The sequence below is a fragment of the Octodon degus genome, unplaced genomic scaffold, assembly GCF_000260255.1.
Source record: "Octodon degus isolate 3935 unplaced genomic scaffold, OctDeg1.0 scaffold00022, whole genome shotgun sequence".
NCBI classification, from domain to species: Eukaryota; Metazoa; Chordata; class Mammalia; order Rodentia; family Octodontidae; genus Octodon; species Octodon degus.
Genome location: NW_004524598.1, coordinates 13,424,002 through 13,445,225, shown reverse-complemented (window position 1 = coordinate 13,445,225; position 21,224 = coordinate 13,424,002). Strand labels below are relative to the sequence as shown.

At 46.3% G+C, this 21,224-nt stretch overlaps 1 protein-coding gene, 1 long non-coding RNA gene and 1 pseudogene across 2 annotated transcripts in view; 2 read left to right on the top strand and 1 right to left on the bottom strand.

The window, feature by feature from the left end:
* Positions 1 to 21,224, top strand: part of Nt5e (5'-nucleotidase ecto) — a 64,303-nt gene that overhangs the window by 14,881 nt on the left and 28,198 nt on the right. The gene's annotated exons all lie outside the window — the stretch shown is intronic.
* LOC105741753 lies at positions 7,977 to 8,871 on the top strand (annotated as a pseudogene).
* LOC111815850 lies at positions 16,116 to 18,731 on the bottom strand. Its single transcript, XR_002820468.1, has 3 exons — positions 18,509 to 18,731; positions 17,174 to 17,277; positions 16,116 to 16,199 (listed from the first exon to the last, which is right to left on the bottom strand). It is a non-coding gene; the product is annotated as an uncharacterized LOC111815850 (long non-coding RNA).

Sequence of the window (21,224 nt, the reverse complement as noted above, 5' to 3'; positions counted from 1 at the left end):
GCTGGGGGATTGAACCACGGTCCCTGATGCTTTTTTGCTAAGCTTGTTCTAAATAGGTGCTTTAGACCACTGAGCCATCTCTCCAGCCCATGGCCTGGTTTTTGAGCTACTTCTTGGACAAAGCCACCCGCATCAGTGAGCCACACCTCCCAGTCTTGCAGGCGCAGATCGCTGATATCCTGCTTTTTTGCATGGGTCTGGGAAATCAACTGTTCACAAGAGTAGCTAACATCTGAGCCTGCAGATCCGAGAGAGGCAGGACTAAGTGTAGTGAAAGTCTGATGGCAATCTCAAGATGTCCAGAAGTAGGGCCTGGCATAGTCCCAACAGGAAAAATCTGCTTTGGCCTTTGCCAGAACTGAAGAATCACCTCCAATTTTGCTAGTAAATGTCCTTGAGGGAATAGGGCAATGTAGGACAATTAACTACAGTTGAACATTTGGCCTTCAAAGTGACTTGTCAGAGCAGGACTAAAGAAGCTTCAGCTAGAGCTCCCCTTGACCCCAATTATAGCTATAGGTCTAGAGGAAGGTTTCTAGAGAAGGAAGTTAATACCGAAGCTAAAACAATTGGAAGTTCTTGCCTATGATGTATACAGTCATCTTGCAAGGGGCACAGATGTCCGTGGATATGGGACTGCAAGCTGCCCTGGGCTGCTTCTGGCCTCTTGGGGGGCAAGGAGTGAGGATTTTGGCTGACCTAGCCCTCCTCTGGGAAGGGACAGTCAGTCTTCTGCCATGAGTCAGGCACACTGGCCACCAGCCACATAGAGTAGAGCCCAGCTAACCATTTATTAGCACAAGATCTTCCGTGGGACAGCTTGGGTATGCTTAAAGCAATGCCAGCAGTGATGTCGATAATTCTAGTTGTCTTGTTTCTTCCTGTATCCTCATCTAGATTCTGACTGTTCAACACAGAAAAGGCTGTGTCCTGCAATTTAGCCACAGGGTCCCGAGGCTCCATCTTTTAACCTACCACATCTTTTGCAAGTTTCGGGGTGCTAGGAGGTAGGGGAAACTCTCATCGCCCTGAGAGACAGAAGGCATCTGAAGGCAGGATCAGCAAAGACATCCCTTCTCCTCTTTAGAGGCCTCTTTGAATGCCATCGTTCTTGGGCCTTACACAGATGAAGATCCATAAAAGCCTGAACATGGGATTTCTCACTGCTTCCTTGCCCTTTAGGAAAAAAATCTAAGTGCAGGATTTAGACTTCCATTTTCTACTCACTGCTCACCATTCCCAAGTTAAAAGTGGAGGGCTGAACCTTGGTGGTCTCACCTGGGGCTCCAACTGGTTACCCAGGTGAGACCACTGGGAAGAGAGAGAGAGAGAGAGAGAGAGAGAGACAGAGAGAGAGACAGAGAGAGACAGAGACAGAGACAGAGACAGAGAGACAGAGAGACAGAACCAGGTCTGGGTTCTTTGGAGAACATAACCAGCAGAAGGATACAACTCTGCAGAGTGTCCTTGTGATACTCAGCTGTACTGTGAAGTCTCTACCAAGGCAAGCAGCACCACTGCCCACGCTGACTCCTTCATGGTCCTCATGGTGAGGTCAGCAGGGTCTGCAGCGTGACCCCACTGACTCCTTAGAGGGAGCCTTGACAGAAATACACAGGGCTAGGGATTCTTCTACCTGAGCTTATGGTCTGGCCCTTCTGTTGCTATAACACTACCCAAATCAGATGATTTTTAAGGAAAAGTTTATTTTATATCATGGTTCTGAGGGCTGGGATGTCCAAGATGCATCTGGTAGCGATTCTTCTAGGTCCCAAGACTGCAGAAGTATGGCATGAAAGAAATGATTATACAAAAGATAGCCAAGCTGACTTTAGTAACAGATCAAATCTCAAAATATCTCATTAACCCATGAGTAATCTGCAACATGTGTGACTGTGGTGGGCACATGAAACCGTGCTGCCCCCAAGAGCAAGACCTTCTCCTCCAAGCACTGAAATGCAAGTGTACGGCTGTCCCCAGATTGACTGGAAATGTCTGGACTGTTTGGGACTATGGTAGGCAAAAGCAATAGGGAGGAAATCGGATAGGCCATCAGAACACCCAGATTTTGTGTCTCCACTCTTACACTCATCAGCTGTGAGGGCTGGCAACGAGTCTTCTTCTCCAGAGTGGAGGGTGGAACAGGCTGTTCTCTTCCCCGGCACTTAGCACACCAACACTTGCCCAGCCCTCTCGCTCACTTCCAATCTGCCCACACAGCTTGGTTTGTCATCTGAACTTAATTTTACACACCAGTCTAAATTTTCTTTTCTTTCTTTTTTTTTTTTTTTTTTTTTTTTTTTTTTTTTTTTTTTTTTGGTGGAACTGGGGATTGAACTCAGGCCCTTGTGCTTGCCAGGGAAGCGCTTATTCCACTGAGCCATCTCCCCAGCCCCCTAAATTTTCTTGATACTTCTCCAGTTTTTTTCCTCATAGTTACCTGGAAGGGACTGCTATGACCTTGTAGAAAAAGAGATTCAATCTTTGACTGGGAACTCTAGCTCGTCGCTATTTCTGGATGCAGCCCCCTCTAGAGAACTGAGTGGAGTGCTACAGTCCTAGAGTGATAACCTAAGGAATAGGCTTAGGAGTAGCCCCATGTAGAGCCCATTGTTGTTGCTGTTGGTGTTGGTGGTGGTGGCAGTATTGGGAATCGAACCCAAGACCTTCACATTCAGCTACTGCCAAAGTCTTTTTTTTTTTTTTTTAACTGTTTTCCTTTTTGAGAGAGTTTTGCTAAATTGCCATCTGGGTTTGAACTTGGGATCTTTCTGCCTCTGTCTCCCAGAGTGCCAGGATTACAGATGTGTACCTCTCACACTGCTGAGCCTGTTACCTTTAAGGTTCATTCATGTAGTCTGCAAATCTTCACTGAGGACCCCATGTGCCCCCTGTTGTGTGAAGTGCTGAAGACGTAGACGGAACCTTGGAGAGAGAGATTCACTGTATGGTGAATAGAGAACGGGCTGCACCCTCCCTGGGCCTTATTAAGCCATAGAGAGGCTGGGTAAGAGCTAACGGAGACAGGAAAACCACTGTGGCAAAGTGACTGAAGTTCTAACACCCATGCATGGGAATTCATTTTCTATTTTTTAAGAGAATAAAAAATAATAGAAAATATAATTAGAAATGACACAGAATTTCGCTAAACAAAATGATAAGATTTCAATAATGGCTGTTATAGTACATATTGTTATCTTCAAGTTAGTTGTTCAGATCACCAGATATAAACACTGAAAATTGGTCCCAAGAATATTAAAAAGAAGAAAAAAAATTAAACATTAACTGCTCCTTTCAATAGACAGTAGGAATTAGCTGTACAATTATCCAAGTGACCCTGTGTATATACGTATATATTTTTCCCCTGTCTTTCTTTTCTCCTTTCCCTCAGCCCACTTGCTCCTACTCCTTGAACAGTTTCTTTCCCTTTCACAGTATCCATTATACCTTTCAGATTTTATTTATTCTTTCAGATTCTTACACTAGGGAGACAATATGATGTTCACACATGTGAGTCTGATTTATTTCACTAATGAATATGCTCTCTAGTTGCATCCATTCATCTATACAAGCCTCAAGTTTATCTTTTTTTATAGCTGAGTAATACTGCATTGTGTAAAAATACCACATCTTTTTTATCCATTTCTCAGCTGACGGGCATCTAGGTTGTTCCCAAGATTTAGCTATCACAAATTATGCTGCTATAATCATGGGTGCACATGTATCGCTGTGGTATATTTCCTTTCTTTTGACAAAAATAACCAGGAAGGGAATAGCTGGGTTAAATGTGGCCTCCAATCCTAGTTTTTTGAGGCGTCTCCACACTGGCTTCCACAGTGGTGGTACCCATCTACACTCCCACCAGCAGTGGAGAAGGGTTCCTTTTTCCCCACAAGGCCTCCAGCATTTGTTATTGGGTGCTTCTTTTTTTTCTTTCTTTCTTTCTTTCTTTCTTTCTTTCTTTCTTTCTTTTTTTTTTTTTTTTTTTTTTTTTTTTTTAATGAGAAGAATACATTTATTGAGACAAAGAAAGCTCCTGTCCCAAGAGAGGAACAGGAGGTGGGGCCCGAGCGGGTAGTTCCCTGGGAAGCTGTCTCTTCCAGGGATTTTTATAGTGTAAAACCATGCGGGGCTAATGTGGAGAGAATGGGAACTTGCTTAGGTGGGCAGCAGGTGGGACAAAACTATGGTCAACCAATGGGATTACAAGCACCATTGCTCAGGTAAAACTGACTAAATCCATCATGAAATGGGAAAGAGAGTCACGTAGCAAGTGGGCATGAATACGGAACAGGGTCTCTTCCTGTTGGGGTTTGGGCTAGTGACTCATTTGGGCTCTTTCAAGTTGATTGATACTATTTAGGATATCAATCTATTGGGTGCTTCTTGATGATAGTCATTCTTTCTGGGATGAAGTAGATCTGTCTGCAGAAAACATGGCATTAGGCCCTCATACTACCATCTAGGCTCAAGTCAGCAGACAAAGTATTTTTTAAGGGGAAAAAAAACAGTAATTATTGCTAGACCTCAGACTTCACAATTGTGACAGTAGGAGGGTTGTGGTTCCCCAAGCCTCAGAAGTAAGAATAGCCCCCTCCTGCGTGGGGTCTGGCCGCAGGCCTCTGTTTCCTCTGTGTCAGCCTGAGTTCCAGATTGAGTGAGTCAGGATGGGCCTGGCCTCACACAGGGAGGTGGGGTGAGCAAAGGTAGCCTCTTAGTTCATCTTGCCTTTGTCCTAGAATCTGTGTCTTTGTAACTGAAAACTGGAATGCAGAAGGGTTTTTTTTTTTTTTTTTTTTTTTTTTGCTCCGAATGCCTTCAGGGCAGCTTTGGCTGACTTGAATTGTGGGGATAGAACCACAGCAACCTGAGCCTGACTGCTCTGCTGAAGCAGCCACTTAAAGAACTGAGCTAAGGGGCAGGCCCCCTGAAAACTGGACTGAAGCAAACACATCACATATCGTATTGGCGGCTTTTCACAGTTTACTGACCAAGAAGTCCGACTGCTCTGAAATTCTCCTTACATTTATTGTCTTCAACCCCATAATTAGAATTCAAAATTTCTTTTTTTAATATTAATTTTATTGAGAAAGAAGTAGCAGTAAGATCGTTTCAAAACAGGTTAGTAGGACAGTTATAATAAATACATTGCACATCGTTGTCTTTGTAGTAGTTATTCATAGTACAAGATGCAGACATGATGTCTTGTCTAAATACTATTAGTTCAAAACTTTCTTCTCATTGAACTAAAAGGAAGTAGCTGTATATCTATGCTAACTATTTTGTATATCCATATATATTTCTTTTTACTACAAAATAGTCCTTTATTTATATCCCCCTCTTTTGTTTACTTTTGTCAGAGATGGGTCTGTCATTCAAATATTGTAGGTGCATGAATTCAGCAAAGTAATCCAATACAATCCAGTAGTCCATAGTAATATGGGTTTTCTGTAAGACTGGGAATGTCAGAAGTTGTTGACTTGAGCCTTTTACAGCTCAGCATATTAATATAGCTTTACTTTTGGGTTTTTTTTTTTGTTTTTTGTTGTTTTCTTTTTGGCAGAACTGGGGATTGAATTTTTTTATGTTTGTTTTTTGGGGTTTTTTTGTTTTTTGTTGTTTTATAGCTTTACTTTTAATACCTCATTTTTTATACTTTTTCTGCTAGATGGTTAAAGCCAAGATAAAACCAGAACTATATAACAAGAAACGTAACTTTCGTATCTGCCAAGGTCAGTCAAATCCCTTCAGGATTTACCCTGAAACCCTGTACCACAGTTTGTAGATCCTTTGTTAGTGTCAGCCATGTGAATGAGTCATGGCCATTGCTTGACCACTTTGCTCTCTGTGAAAGCCTGAGAGAAAGTTTTTCTCTCCATGTGACTCTCCTTAGGCACACTATACATTATTGATCACTTTCCTCTGTGATCCTATAATCTCCTTGATCAGAAAATGTGGGACACTACTGAGTTACAGAATGTTAACTTCTTCTGATATTTCTCTTCCCTTACTCGAATCATTGGTTCTGTACAGTTTCTGAACATTCCCCGGCACCATCTATCCCTCAGGGATGTAGTTAAATCTGCCTGGACCACAACTGGTTGAGCTGATGATGTGCACAGCATACGTGTAAAAAGAGCTTGTACCTTTTTTCCAAATGACACAGAAAATAGGAAATGTCTGCTCAGTACTTGTGCATTCATTCTTCTTTTTTTTTCCCCAAAAAAATTCACTAAATGCTGTGATCTGAATTCAGGCCCAGGATCTTGTCCGTCCGCCCTTCGTGAGGTGGTGCATTTACCCACTGAGGCCACTGGCCCTAGTCCAGAACTGTGGGAGTGGAAGGCAGCCACCATCAAAAATGGTCCATAAGCCTAGCAGTGTGCCAACAAAACAGAACTCATAATCCTCCCTTTTTCAAGATGTTGAGTGTCCCTTGAGTGATTACTAATCGAGTCAGATTATGTAATAGGCCAGACTGTCTCCTTGAGCCTTAAATTACGGGACTTAACTGAAACCCTTAGTCCTTAACAAGATAACCTGGTGAGTTAAGTGATTAGGTAAAAATGTTCTTCAAATCTCTGACAAATAGCTTTTAGATATCATTGATTTCTGTGGATTAGGAAAAGTCTTTTCATCTGCATTATATACATCCCACTTTTCTTCCTCTTTATGGAAAAAAAATTCAAGTTGGTTAAAAAGCTTAAGTTGCTTTAAATTGGTTCATAAATCAGCTTTTCTTTCATTGTTTTTTTTTTTTTTGACGTGTTTGACTTCTTCTCTTTGAGCGTCTTTGAAGACTCTATCACCTCTTGCTTTTATTCACTGAATCTGTTCATAGTATTGCTGTTACTTTCCTCTGAGCTCTCTCTACCAGCCACATGTAAGCAAAACTTGCCCTCTGAGCCTCCCCAGCGCTAACCAGACATCTTCACACACATCCCTGGCGGATTCCCACAGAACGCCTGTAATCCCAGACCTTCCAGAAGCTGAGACTGGAAGAGCTTCATGAGTTCAAGGCCAGCCTGGGCTAGTGAGACTCTTGTCTCCAGGAAAGGAAAAGAAAGAAGGGATGGGACCTTGCACTTGGCACTCTAGAGCCCTTTGAGATATCAGCAGATTTATTTTTCAAGCACATACATCAGCAGCAGGGTTATTTGGGGTTTTTGTTTTTTTAATGTGTTTGGTACAGCGTCTTTCTGTACAGCTTCAACTCACAGTGATCCTCCTGTTTTCAGCATCTCCAGCACTGGGATTATAGGCGTGTGCCACCACATCCACACTCAACGCCCCGGGGGGTGGGGCCGGCGTGGTATGTGGTGCCTGGAATCAAACTTGGGTTCCTGCCTAAACAGGAAGTCCACTGAGCTATCTCGCCAGCCTATTAGCAGCAGTTTGACAGAGCTTTGAAGGCCAGAGCGCTAAAATCTCACTATCCTTGTTAAAATCACAGCTCTCCTAGTTGTAGAAGCCCCATGTCTCAGTTTCCCAATCTATAAAAAGGGAAAATATTGTCACCTACTTCATCGCACTGCAAGAATTGAATGTATTAGTATGAGAAGCAGCCCACCCACAGACTATTAGAGTCTAAACTATTAATAGTTATTTGGGTCATGTTGTTTTGTTTTTTAAAAAAATCTTTCTTGGGTTGTTGGGTCAGTGCACTGTTACAGTCCCAGTAGCAAGAGAGGCTGAGGTAGGAGGGTTGTAAACTCAAGCCTAGCCTGGGCTAGCTTGAAGTAATGATTTAGGAAGATCGTGTTTCAAAAAGAGAAAACCAAGGCGGGGGAGATGGCTCAGTAGAATAAGTGCTTCCCTGGCAAGCTCAAGGACCTGACTTCAATCCCCGGTTCCACAAGAAAAGAAAAAAAAAAAAAAAAAAAAAACCCAAAATCAGAAGCGGCGCCCTCGTGAGTGCGCAGCACCTGGAGGAGGCTGAAGAGGGTTCTGGGACTTAAGGATCTGTGCGCCCCACTATGGTCCACCGGGGGCAGCGCGGATCAGTGGCCAAGGGCAGCCAAGCTCGCAGTCCCCAGAGCCGCTCCCTGGAGACTTTCCCTGAACAGCGTCCATACAGCCAGAGGCTGGCTGCTGAAGATGAGGGCGGCCCGAGCCCCGCCATGCTGCCCTTTGCGCTAGCTAGATGGGATTTGGGCCATTGCGACCCCCAGCACTGCACGGGCCACAGGCTGGCCCGCCTGGGCCTGGTGCGCTGCCTGCGCCTAGGCCACAGGTTCTGCGGGCTGATACTCAGTCCCATGGGCTCGCAGTATGTGTCCTCGCGAACAGACAGCTGGTGGCTCAGGCTGGAGTCGCTGTCGCTGTCATAGACTGCTCTTGGGCCAGACTGGGTGAGACGCCCTTTGGGAAGATGCTAGGGAACCACTTGCGACTGCTGCCGTACCTGGTGGCTACGAACTCCGTGAAATGTGGCAGGCCCTGCAAACTTCCCTGCGTGGAAGCTTTTGCTGCTGCCTTCTATGTTGTGGGCTTTTCAGATCTTGCTGTCATTTTGCTGCGGAAATTTAAGTGGGCAAAGGCTTCTTGGAGCTGAACCACCAGCTCCTAGACAAGTATGCGGCCTGCAGCAGACCTGAGGAAGTGCTACAAGCAGAGCAAGAGTTCTTGGTCTGTGCCAAAGAGGCCCCTGAGGAGGAGGAGGAAACTGACCCATTCGATGTGGATTCAGGGCGACAGTTTGCAAATCCCAACAGGCCTGTGGCCACTACTATCCGGCTACCCATGGACACAGATGAAAATGATGAGTACGAAGAACAAGAGCCTGAGGACAAGGGTGGAGAAAGCCACAGCTGCTCCCGGGAGGCAACTCTGGACCGAGAGGATGAGACCACGGCCTCGAGTGAGACTTAGAAAGGAATCAAGAAACAGCAGAGTCTGCAGGTTGCAGACACGTTGTTCAAGCAGGGTAGTAAGAACTCCAGGGACAGAAGTCAGAAGCAAGAGTGGCAGTGGTTGCCTCTGCAACTGTGGGTAGAGTGGGGCCTACTGCAACACAGGGACAGGCTTGCCGAGTTGGAGCTACTTTGGAGCTCTCAATGAGACCGTGGACTGAAAAGGAGAAAGAAAAAAAAAAGAAAAACAAGAGTATAGCTCAGTGTGAAGGTTCTGAGATTCAATCTCCACTACCACAAAAACAAAAAGAAACAACCAAAAACTTCCTGCTGAGTGGCTAGGGTGGAGTGTTGTCCTGATTGCCTTTGGGTTCCCGCCGGAGATCCCACCTGTGGAGCACATTTCTGAATGTATCTGGATGGGTCATGGAGACATGGCCCCAGTACTGCATGTGGTCCCCGGCCCCTGCCCAACTGGCACTGTGCCTCTGCTCTGCTTTCTGGTGGCCTTGAATTTGCTTTGCTGTACCCCTCTGCCATAATGTTTCTGTCTGGGAGCAAAGTGACCATGGACTAAGTCCCTGACACTGTGAATCAAGTTAAACCATTTTTCCTTTATATTGTGGATATTGAAAAGTATATCCAACCATGGGAAAGCTGTTTAATATAGGCGACCTTTAATAGAACAAATAGTTGACCACCTTAACCAATTTTCAATAAGAAGAGTATTCATAGAGTTCCAGCTCCTCCCTAAATTCTGTCATAGAATCTACATAATGTTTGTGTGAGCATATGCACAACCCATAAACACAGAACGGTTCAAGAGACTTGTTTTAAACAATGTATACCAGCTGGGCAAAATTGCGTGTATCTATAATCCTAGCTACTTCGAAGGTTGAGGCAGGAGGATAAAAATTTGAGACTAGCTTGGGCAAATTAGTGAGATACTGTGCCAAAATAACACTGGCTGGGGGAAGACAAGTGTGACAGCCTGTGGCTGTCACCCTAGCACTTGGGCGGTCGAGACAGGAGAATCTTCATGCTCTGAAGGCCAGCCTAGGCTATGTAGTGAGGTCAAGGCCAGCCTGAACTACATATCTAGACCCTATCTCAAAAAGCAAAAACAAAAAGGGGAGGGAGGTTCTGGGGATGAAGCCCAGTGGTAAAGTGCCCCTGGGTTAATCCTCAGTACACAAAAGCAAACAACTGTAAATAAATGTGTGTTTCATTCACAAAAAAGTGCCAGTAAAATATTAGTAGAAATATGAAGACAATTTTTAAAGGAAAGTAAGAGAGCCTGGGTGACCATCCAGAGAGGTCAGGTAGCCTGGGATCAGGTACCCTGAGTTGGGCCGCAGCTGGCTAAGGTTTTTAACTGGCACCTTGATTTCTCCCATTTTACAGCTGAGGCATTGCTTAACTGCTGATTACCAGCTTTGCTACATATCCTGCCTTCTTCTGAGAAGTTTTAATAGCTCACACACCAAGTTATACAGAAAAATGAAGCCCTTCAAAAGTAGGTGCAGCGAATGGCTTTATTACTCACTGAGTAAACACAGTAACATGCTGGTGCAGTGCCTGCCGGCTGCCACTGAGGATACAGGGCCACCTGACGTATGGGCGGCCTGCCACAGAGCATCTGAGTATCATTGGAGATGTACGTGCGAGGCGCATAGTCGCATCTGACTCAGTGTAGCAGTGTCCATGAACCCGAGGGCACCTTAAACTTGGACAGAAAAAATGAGTCAGCTCAGAACATTGCCGGGGGATCAGGGAGGCCCCATGCTGTATGGTGTGTGCGGAGTAGGGACCTTTTGGTGGGAAGCCTTAAAGACACTCAAAGCAGGGATGACAGGCAGATGGGGTCTGTTTTAAGAACTCCAGTGGCACCTGCAGTGACCGAATGAGAGGTAGGGAGGCCTGTGGCTGACTCTGAAGTGGTCCGGGTGAGTGGTGGAGGGATAAAGAGAAATCCTGGCCTGCATGTCTCTGTTCTGTGTGCCCCACCATCTGGGACCATAATGTTCTGAGCTGTTCATTCACTGGGATGCCTAGGTGGTAAGTGTCCTTCTCTGTTAACTATTCATTTGGCAGAGGATTCTCTGGCCAGTGTGGAGAGCCAGGCACTGTGGAAGAGATAGGGAATAAGCAGCAATTGCCAACACATGGCAGTCATCAATTTCATAAAGCCTCTCCTGAAAGAAGAAACGAGCGGGAAGGGCAGGCCCTCGTCCCACCTGCCCCATCCCAGGCTGACCATTTGCACAATGTCTGTAATCTCCTTTGTCTTGATTCAAGGTGGGCAGGCCCAAAGCAGAGAGACCACAATCACTGCAACACTTGGGAAATGTCAAGTGTTCTGGCAGTAATACCTGGGATAAAGCTTCTGCTGAAGGCCAGGGCAGCCTCACCAGTGTTGCTGCATTAGGAGCTGCTCAGAGCCACACCACCCTGTCTACCTCTCAGCTCAGTCAATTTGGGGGCGCATATTGCTCAGCTGCAAAGAATAGGTTCTATCCAAGGTAGTCTGAATTGCAGCTGTTTCCTGTTAAAATTATTGCTCTGTACCTGTTATGTTTATTTATCTAAGGCTTTTTTCTTTTTCTATTTTTGTGGGGGGTTTTTTTGTTGTTGTTCTTGTTTATTTGTTTGTTTGTTTTTTGAGATAAGGTCTTGCTGTGTAGTTCGTGGTGGTCTGGGACTGACTAAGTGGCCTAGGCCAGCCTGGATCTTGCAGATATCCTCTTGCCTTAGCCTCCAGAGTGCTGGGATTTCAGGCAGGCACCACCACACCCAGCTCTATCAGAGGCTTTCAAAGTAGAGTTCTATATTTAATTTGGTACTTGAGGCTAGAAAGCCTGCTTTGTAACTCCTCCCTTTTCTCCTCCCTTAGCACATACATAGAAAGCAATACTTGCATGTGTCTTAGTTACTTTCTCATTGCTGGGATAAAATACTCAACACCCACACATTAAGCGAGGTTTATTTTGGGTCTCAGTTTGTAGAGGTTTCAGTCCATAGTCTGCTGGATCCAAGGCAGGGTGGAGTGACAGAAGGGCCTGGCAGGAAAAAACAGTCCATGGCATGGCAGGCAAGAAGTCTGTGTCCCCTCCCGCAACCTCTGTGTCCCCTTCCGCAACCTCTGTGTCCCCTCCCTCAGACCACACAGACCAACGTCAGCCTCAGGCCCTGGTCCTTGCTCTATGTCCGCCACCAGCTCTGACTGCTCTTACTCATGTGTGTCTCCGCTCACACCCTGAGAAATGTTCTCCTCACACATCTCTCCCACTAGTCCATTTGCCCATCTGTCCTGGAAGCTTTCATTTACCACTGAGCAAAGTCAATTCGTGAATGACAGCTCCTCCTGTGCAGAGCTGTGGGAGGGAAAAGGCGTGTGGGCAGGAAGCAGTTTCAGCTCACCACTGAGTTTGGATACACGTGCCATCTGCACCATCAAATGTGGTTCAGAAAGAAAATTCAGAAGAATTATTTCTTGCTTATTTAGAACTGTTGCCTTTAGCATTTGCTATTTGCTTATGATGTATTTTACTATAGTTAAAAGCCAACAAGTAGAGTCCATGCTTATAATTATCTTAGTGAAAGGATAGATGATAATTAACTTCTGCCATGGACAGGGAAAGAGATGACAGGGAGTCACATTTTGCATGTGTTCCCACTTCAACTAGAATGGGTACCAGGTTCTTTCCATTTAGTTTAGTATCCCAAATATAATCACTGACTTGCTATGTTGGATTTTTTAGCAGTAGTGCATTGGAAATTTTTTAAAAAGAAGAGATGTGATTACCTTGTGATTTTCTAAAACTCTTTCTAAGTTAGGACTTTGTTCATCCCCAAGGTAAAGTTGACTTTGGGCTGAAATAGAATTTGTGTCAATTACAAGCCAAAATTTAGACATGAGGTGTTTTTTTTTCATCACTTGTAGGTGTAAGGTATTTTTAATAATCAAAACAAGCAATTTAGCATCAGCGGTCTTAGAGCATCTTTATTCTTCCACTGCTGACTCATATGACCTTCTGGGCCTTAGCCTTGGTCAACAGAATTCTTCCGCAAAGCCAAGGGACTCTCATAAACCACCCACGGCCAATATAAATACTAACAAATAACTGCAGAAGGTGTGAGAAACATCAGGCTGTTTTCCTCAAGTTCGTTTAACAAAAACAAGATTCTGAGTCACAGAAGGGGCAAATCTCCATCTTCCTTACTGTGTTCATTTACTTTTTACTTTAAGCGGCAGGCACAGTTGAGTGTCGGACACATAGGACTGAAGTAGGTGTACGGTGTAGGAGGTGTCACATGAGACCGTTAGTTGCTTTTCTTCTTTTTTAAATTAGTATTTTAGGTTTTCTTCTGCCAAAAGAAAGTAGGGGGTGAGGAGCAGACATTCACATTCTCCTTGGTTTTGGTGTTGCAGGTAGTAAAGATCGTTTGTTTAGGCTCAGCTCTCTTAAGTTATAACAAAGTGCATTTGGTGACATTTAGTGTTTGTAATAAAAATATACAAGGTCTGAGGTTAATTCACTAGAATTAGTGAATGAATACAGTTAGTGAATGAATAAGCCCAGTATGGGAAGTGAAACATTGGGAAATAAAGAGACAAAAATGAGAGTACAAACATGGTGTAAGAGTCAGTTAAATTTAAGTAACAAGTAGCAGATCAGTCTCAGAGATTTACAAGCACATGTTAGGGAAGTTGGCTTTGTCAACATAAAATAACTGCTTTAAAGGAAAGAAGAACCAAAGGCCAGGCATGGTGGTGCATGCCTGTAGTCCCAACACTCGGGAGGCTGAGGCAGGAGGACCATTGTGAGTTCAAGACTAGCCTGGGCTACAAAGTAAGCTCATCAACAACCTGAGCTGCATAGCAAGACCCTTCTCCAAAAACCACAAAAAGGAAAAGAAAGAAAGAAAAAATAGCTTATTTTGTACCAAATCTGACTGATCTCTGCCTGTTAACAGGGATTCACATCACAAAACAAAATGAAATCGTGAGTCAGCATATTTACCAAACACATCCCCAGTGTGCAGAGGCAGACTGCAGGAGAAGGAGGCGCATCTCCACTGTAGAGTTTAAATGTTACTGCAGTCTCAGCTTTAGGACTGGCAGAAGACAGAAGTCTGTCAGGATCAGCCATGCAATTTCAAGACATCTATCTAATAGTGAGGTGGATATAAGAGAAGATACAGAGGTGGATCAGTAAATGTCTATTAAAAGAGACTAAATCTGGGTGTGGTGGCACATGCCAATAATCCCAGATCTTGGGAGGCTAAAGCAGGAGGATTGCAGTGAGTTTGAAGCCAAACTGATCTACATAGTGAGTTCAAAGCCAACCTGAGCTACATAAGATCCTGTCTCAAAAAGGGAGGGAGAGGGAGAGAGGCTAAAATAGTCCAATATTACTTTGGGTTTTGGTTGTAACCTTCCATCTCCCCACAGTCACAATCTGCCAGGGTCCAACAGTCTGCAGACTCAGTATAAATGTGGTTTATTCAGAGAACTTTAGCTTACAGATGAGAACTTGCAGAGAGAGCCAAAGAAAGCAGGATAAGAGTGCAATGAGCCCTGTATTCACATAAATTTCCTAAAGAAACACCTGCTTCAAAGTAAGATAGGGCTGGTAATCCAAAGAGCAACTTGGACCAGCCCAGCATGGTGAGTAATGGTCTTTGGAGTCACAGATGGAGCGGTGATGACTTACCAGCATCTGTTGAGGTGGCCGAGTCTCCATCCTAGGCTATTGGTTTTATAGGGCTCTAAGTGAGATCCAAAGCACATGTGCACACACACACACACACACACACACACACACAAGTTGGGGAAACTTGGGGAAAGTTGTGTGTTCCTACCCCCTTCTTACCAGGAAACTCTACCGGTCCCAGCAGGAAATGTCTGGCCAAAGTGGTAGGTGACCTTGAGTTGTGGTCTGCTACCTGTGGGGGCCCTGGACAGCTAAAGAGGAGTGCATGACAAGGTGGAGATACTTTGGCTAGGGGTCAGATAAGTTCTCAGGACACTCCGCCCCTTCCTCTGCTCTTAGATTTCTTCCAGCCCCCTCCTCTGTGGTGTTGCCTGAGCCTCAGAACAGATATCCTCTCCTCTCTTCCACCCGAGAGCCAAGCGCTAGGCAGTCACAGCACAGCAACAGCACAGATAGCAGCAGTGAGACTGACTCCGAGACCGACACCACCATCAGCCAAGGGCATCTGTACCAATTGAGTGAGCACAGGTTAGAACTTATTTCCAGGTTCCCTCATTGACTTACAGCCAGGCCCAGTCTCAGTTCCAGGGTCTACATCAAGTTTCTTCGACTTAGCGAGGACAAAGGCAGCAGATGAAGGTCCAGATTGTTCATGCCAACACTGCACCATGAGGCATGTCCTGCCTGGCGTGCTGGTGGTGTAGAACATGTGGCACATGGCTGCTTGGAATCGTTGCTAACAATTCTCTCCCCACAGTTCTCTCCCTCTGGTACTACTAATGCTGTCCAACAGGGAGGAAGCTCCCAGCTTAGTACCAGCCTGATTTCTCCATGTCCTGCACCAAAGCCTGCATGGCATTTCAGCAATCGGGACTTCCCAGCCAGTTCCAGCATGTGACCAACTGCGCTAGCACTAACCCATATGCTGTGGGGGACAACAGGAGCCTCCTTGGCTAACAACCATAGCCAAGTAGCTCAGCCCATCACTGAGGTTTTTGTTCAACAGCCTTCAGGCTTCTGGAAGCACATTTTCTTACCCATACAGGGTGGCTTTATGTTCGAGAAATTTCTCCGATCATGTAGAGTAGCAGAGTGGCTTTATTTAAACCGCTTATTTTTTTCACTCGAGCCAGCCCCTGTGGAGTTGTAAGGCAGGCGATACTGTTGTATTGATGGTCCTCAGCCCAGCTTTGCACACTGTGTTGGTGAAATGATCGCTGTGAGTCACTGGCAGCTCTCAGTGGCGTCCATCCATCACACCAAGCTGAGGACAGCCTCTCGCAATCACTTCTCCAGTCATCCGCGCACAGCAGAAGGCCTGCAGGAGGCCTGTGGCAGGGACTGCTCAGGTGAGGGTGTAGCCCTCATGCACAGGCACGGGCCTGATGTAATCCGCTACCAATCCTCTACTGGCCATGTCAACGTGGGCACTCATTCAGGGCATGTGTCCTTTGAGGTTGTAGCCAGATTCAGGCCTGGCACTCCCGGAGTGCTTTATGGGAATATCTGCATTCTTTGCACTCCTTTGATCAGGGCTGGCCAGGCTTTCCATGCTCCCAGTTGGCGGCTTCTCTGGGTGTGCAGGGACAGAGGGTCCACCCCTTTGTGAGAGCATCAGCCTCTTGGTTACCTAGGAGACAGAGAGGGCTGTGACTGATTTATTTTCCATGCTTTATATGCCCCCCTCCATAACCTGTTGTCCTGGCAGTGTCTCTGTTCCCACTGTGCCATTGACAGGGTCCCCTTGAAAGACAGCCCTGATATTGGTACAGCAAGATAGTGGCCACTTCTTGGGAGTCACCACCTCCATATTGCTCATAGCTGTACCCGCCTGCTCCTGCTTTGTACCCAGCTAGTGCCATCAGGGTCCTCAACACCTCTGGGATAGCAGGGTCCCTTCTAGTACCTCTTTGGGCTCAGCTATTGGTTTAATCATGGAAGGTGATTTAGCAGCTTGCAGTGACTGGGTTGGCTCTTACAGTACTTGTCACAAGGCTGGAAGGTAGGGCTCCATGCTGCCATAAGGATGTGAGCCACTTTGTAAAACACGACCTTGTATGATCCCAGTAACAGCCTTGGCCAAAAGACCTTGCTTGAATTGAGCCCTTTATTGCACATGTTGCTCTTATTGAGGCAGCTGAGGTGATGGAGTCCACCTCCCGCAAGGCCTTGGATGCCACCCTCAGTTGGTGCCCCGGTGCCCTATACCAGGCTTTACCCTGCCTGTGATCTAGACTAGAATCTTCCTACCACTATCTGTCTGGTTGTTTCAAACAACAGACCTCAACTGGAGCTTTCAGGCTCCTGGAAACTAGAACAAATGGGTGTTGGGGTTCTGAGAGCACAGAGCTGTTTGGCCTGCCTCGTGAGTATATTGGCTTGTTCAAGGGCCTCTGATTTCTTTTGGCCCACTCCCATGTGGTCCCTGTTTTTAATCAGGTTGTGTAAGAGGTGGGCATGTGAGCATGGGAGAGTATAAAGGTGAGCCAGGACCCACCAAGAACCCCAGAGACACCTACAGATATTTTGCACTGGTACAGGCTGCTGCAAAACTTCCTCAGTGACTGAGTCTCCCAAGCATTACATTGATGCCAGTCCTGGTACCTTGTGAGGACTGATGTCTCTCATCTTTGGTCTTGCAGGTGTCCTTGTACATTCTCCAGTATTTCTCTAAGTCTGTAAGGCACTCAACGGTAGCATGATACCATCTACATGATAAACATTTCCACAGTAGGTGAGCAAGGTAACAGCAAGGTGAGGTCCCTGGATGCCATCCCAAAGCAAACGGTGGACCACAGGTAGCACTCAGAAGGTCCACTGTTGTCTACTCCAGGTTAATACAGACTGGCACTGGGACTCTGCAGCTAAGGGAATACTGAAAAAGCACTAACAAGATCCAAAACAGAATGATCAGCTCCCCTAGATGGTGTGAGTTGTTCGGTCAGGAAATTAATGGTGGGCTTAGTGGCCAGGGGAGCCATCCAACTCCTTTACTGGTCATACAAGTGGGAGGACTGTGGACTGGGCAGATGATGTTATTACCCCATCCTGGTAGTCTGTTAAATGGAGACTTTTTTTTTTTTTTTCAATACCAGGGATTGAACTCAGGACCTTGTGCTTGCCAGGCAAGCACTTATTCTACTGAGCTATCTCCCTAGCCCTAGTCTGTTTGTTATTAATCCCCTTATATTGGCCAGGCAGAACTTTTGTTGTTGCTGTCTCTTTCTTTCTTTTTCTTTCTTTCTCTCTCTTTTTCTTTCTTTCTTTCTTTCTTTCTTTCTTTCTTTCTTTCTTCTTTCTTCTTTCTTTCTTTCTGTGTATTTGGTTGTTATAGGTCTCACTACACAGCTCAGACTCGTAGTGATCCTCCTGTTTTCAGCCTCCCCAGCACTGGGATTGCAGGCATGCACCACCACACCCTGACTCTGTGGCAAGCTCAGCCCACCCTGTGAGCCAAGGCTGGTGCAGTGTGTGGTGCTGGGGATCAAACCATGGCCCTGATCTTGCCAAAGCGTGCCTAAGCAGGTGCGTTAGTCCACTGAGCTATCTCATCAACCTCTGTTGCTGCTTTTTGAGAAAGTCTTGCTGTGCAGCGCAGGCTGGCCTTGAACTCACTATGTAGCCCTGGCTGGCATAAACTCATGATGACCCTCCTGCCTCAGCCTCTCAAGTGATGGGATTTCCCGGCATATGCCCCTGTGCCTGGCCAGGATTCTGATCATGGGGTGAGGGTATGTGTGCCCGAGCAGCATGTCCACCCCTAGTACATGCCCAGTCATCCTTCCCTGTGGCCATTTCCAGACTTGGGACTCTCCAGTGACAAGGGTGTTTGCTTAGGCTTAAGTTGGCTCAGGACAAACCCTGGTTATGGCAGGGAACCCTGTGATAGCTGTGACCAAGCACTTACAAAGAACGCTTCCTTTTCCTGGCTCTGCTTACCTTTTGGCATAGCTGACACAGACAACTCTGTCACTATCATCGCAATATTCTTTTTACAGACAGTCTCCTCTTTTCCTGGTGAGGGTTTCTCTGGAGTCACCAACAGTCCATCACACATTGTCCTCAGTCCCTGGAATGCACGTCTGATTATCATGTCTTATCTCATGCTGAGGCTAAGTGTGTGACAGTTGAGAGTACACAGAATAGTGAGGAGATTCTGAGAGCAGTTCTGCATAACCCACAGGAGAAAAAGAAATACTTAGATCAACCAAACATCCAAATTCCCTTTGCCTCAGGCTCTACGGACTTTTTCAGTTTACTCTGGGCTTTCTGAGATTTATTTTAGCTTTCTGCTTTTGTCTTTTTTTTTTTTTTTCTTTCATTCTGGTAGGACAAATCTTACTATGAAAAATCTTTCCTTATCAAAAATATATCCTCATACTCACAATTTTTCTTTTATATTTCCTGTTCTGTCCTACTTATTTGTCCCCTTCTGTCACAAATTCCATGGGTGCTTGGATTTAAAAATGCTCCTGTTCATTTTTTTCCTTTGGCCACAATTAGCACACTGATTTTACATTTCAGTTAGGCTTGGTGAACAGGCTTCCAAGTAACCTCGAATAGCGAGTCTCTTAGTACCAGCAAAAATCAGAAAGAAGAGCAAATTAAGCCCATAATTGCAGTTTAAGAACTACCCCAGCTGTATACAGGAAATGCTTCAGGCAGGCCAATTAGACAAAAACGTGAACTCAAACTGGCATTCAAAAGGACACTGACGGGGCCGGGGAGATGGCTCAATGGAATAAGCGCTTCCCTGGCAAGTGCAAGGGCCTGAGTTCAATCCCTGGTTCCGCAAGGAAAAGGGAAAAAAAAAAAAGGACATTGGCCACTCAGTCAATAGGTACCGGGTCATGGACTCCTGTTAGCGCCCCCCAAGGTTGCTGGGAAGGCTGGTTTTCCTCGTTTTGCTATCCGGAGACGGGAGTCAAGCTCAGCCTTGCTACCCACTGGCACCCGTGACCTTGAAACCACATCCGCACTGGGTGTCTGGCTGTGTCTGGCGGCCCCAGACCCCTCACAGGCAGGTCTGGACTCCCCAGTGAACGCAGTCACGTGATCCGGATCAGCCTGTGCACTTCCTGGCTGGGCTCGCCTCCCGCACTGGCACCGTCACCGATGTGTCCTCGTTGTCCTCAGCCTGCGCTTGCTTGGCACCGATTTGAGCTTGGAATTCAGCCTCTTCCAGGGCAGCTGCTGCCTCTGACGTGTCACTATGGGACACCCCAGAGTTGCTGTGATTGAGCAACATTCCCCCCCCCCTTAGGTAGTATTGAGCATAACAAATAACAGTACTTCCCCCAATTTGGAGGCACTTTCAAGGCATCCCCAAACATCTAGATAATCTGCCATCCCCCCCACCACCACGTGGAGAGAGGTGGCCACCCGAGGATCTCTTGTGGGGCAGACAGCTCGGCCTCAGGAGCATCTTGCTGCCCCCAGCAAAACTGGCGGACAGTGGAGACAGCCCTCTGCAGTCCCGTCCCACAAGGACCTCCAGGGATCGCAGAGTGCTCTCCAGACCGTTAGGTATTCTCTGAGCACCCTGACTCACCCTGTAGACCACGCCCACAGAGGAGGCCTGCCACCCATACCGCGTGGAGGAGGATGGCAACCCCGGGAGTTCCCCAGGAATTCCTCCCTGACTCATCTTTGGGTCTGTCAGGTCCCTGCTCAGCTGCCAAATGTTGTGTACCCAGAAGGATTTAAAAAAAAAAAAAAAAAAATCTGACTCCAAATTGAGAGAGAAACTGATTGTCCAAAAACCGACTCAAACAAGTCCCAGTTGGCAAGTACGGAGCTCATTTGGGTCACCCACAGCAGAGGCTGAAGTGGAGACTGCAGCACCAGCGACGTCAGCAACCCCTTCCGCTAAGCTGCTGGCTATCGGGCTCTAATTTAAACAGCAAACGCAGACCGAAGGCAAGCTAAGTTGTGTACCCTGCTCAGGTCACGGCCTTGTTAGGAAACTGCACCAGCCGGGCTGTCTGGCCGGCCGCGGTGGTGGGTGACCTGTTGTGCTGCAGTCTGGCACACGGCCTCGGCGCCTGGCAGAGGCTCCCGGGCAGCTAAACAGAGCCCACTGCAAGATGAGGTTACTTGGGCGAGGGCTCAGAGGACAGTTCTCATCTTACCTTTCCACTATAGGCTCCAAATTCACAGATTCAGCCAACAGTGTATCAGAACAGTTTGGAAAAAATGTGTTTGTACCGATATTTATTTATTTATTTTTAATGTTGGCAGTTGAATCCAGAGTCTATGCCTAGTGTAGCTCTACCACTGAGCTATATCTTTAGCTTTAAAAAAAAAAAAAAATTTTATTTTATTTATTGGGTACAGGATCTCACTACACAGCTCAGACACATAGTGATCCTCTTGTCCCAGCCTCCCCAGCGCTGGGATTACAGGCATGCACCACCATGCCTGGTTTTGAGGCTGGCACGGCATGCCTGGGGTTCTGGTTCTGGCACCACATGCTGTACTGGGGATAGAAGCCAAGTCCTTGTGTTTGCCAGGCAGGCACTTAGACCACTGAGCTATCTCCCCAGTCCCATATTTTATTTTAAAACAAAGTGTACCTTATTTGCTAAGCTGGCCTTGACCTCTCCTGCCTCAGCTTCCCGAGTAGCTAGGTTACAAATATGTCCCACTACGCCCG